The sequence below is a fragment of the Rattus rattus genome, chromosome X, assembly GCF_011064425.1.
Source record: "Rattus rattus isolate New Zealand chromosome X, Rrattus_CSIRO_v1, whole genome shotgun sequence".
In the NCBI taxonomy this organism is placed as follows: Eukaryota; Metazoa; Chordata; class Mammalia; order Rodentia; family Muridae; genus Rattus; species Rattus rattus.
This window is the reverse complement of record NC_046172.1, coordinates 100,888,062-100,889,220: the sequence shown is the minus strand read 5'-3', so window position 1 is coordinate 100,889,220 and position 1,159 is coordinate 100,888,062. Positions and strand designations below refer to the sequence as shown.

General features: G+C 36.9%; 1 non-coding gene across 1 annotated transcript; it reads right to left on the bottom strand.

Annotated features, from left to right (window-relative positions):
• Window positions 1–684: 684 nt before the first annotated feature.
• On the bottom strand, window positions 685–924 carry LOC116889469. Its single transcript, XR_004386421.1, has one exon.
• Between the last annotated feature and the right edge of the window lie 235 nt (window positions 925–1,159).

The window sequence follows — 1,159 nt, the reverse complement described above, 5'->3', positions numbered from 1 at the left end:
GATCGCCATCCCCATCCTCTTGTACATTTTAGCCATTGCAAGAAAAAAAAAAAAAAAACAAAAAAACAAAAACATAGAAGATGCTTTTCATCATGTAAATGGATATTCTCAGGCAGTGTCTTTCCCCAGGGAGATCTGTTCAAGGTCCTGACATAGAGTAAGTACTTGTTATTGGCTGAAGGAACAAAAAGCAAGTACTATAAAACAACCACAGGATAATATCTGAATTTAATTTATTAAGTACTCCTGATTTAAAATAATATATGTCTTTGTAGATCTTCAAATCCCAAAGGATTGGGTTAGAGCTGTGATTCTCTACTTGTGGGTTGCCGCCATTCATAGCAGTAGCAAAATTACAGTTATGAAGTAGCAATGAAAAAAGTTCATGGTTGGGGGGTCACCATAACATACAGAAGTGTATTAAATGGTCGAAACATTAGGAAGGTTAAGAAACCACTGTGTTCGAGGAACAGATAGTTTAAATGAATATTTATTCACTTGGAAAAATAAAAATATTTTAATTTGGGGCTCATCATTAAAAAAGGACCAAGCTGGTCAGTCCAAGTTTTCCACTGAGTGATGATTTAGTAGGCTTCATTGCTCACTTGTGTGGACTTTCTGATTTGACATTTACTCTCCAGATTGAAACAGTTCACCTCCAGCAATATTTTTAGAAACTCAAGGTTTTGTACCAGTACTTAGTGTCCAACAGAAACCCTGCTGTCTGCTAAACATTATCTTGGCTTAAAAGCTTCTCTTTCTGTTGGTGGATTGATAATGACATGGCACAGCTGTTATCACCATGGAGACAGTATCCAGGACCTAGCAGAGGAAAAATGTAACCACTGGTTCTTAAGCAGGGATGCCTCAGCTTCCTCTGGAGCACGCAAGAAAAGCAACACATTTCTTTAATGTGTTCTAGTTATCACCAATCCAGGTAAAAGGTAATATAACTAGAGAAAGAAAGCTTCAGTCCTTTTGTGTGACAACATTGTTTCTTATTAGGGTACACGTTGGTCACCTTGAAATTGTTAAATAAACTGTGCTGGGGCTGAATAAACACATAAATGTCAGCAGGTTTTCAATGTTAAAGGAAGAGGTTGTAGATAAGGAAGGGAGGGTGCTATAGTGATTCATGCACAAAGAACTCTAATAAATT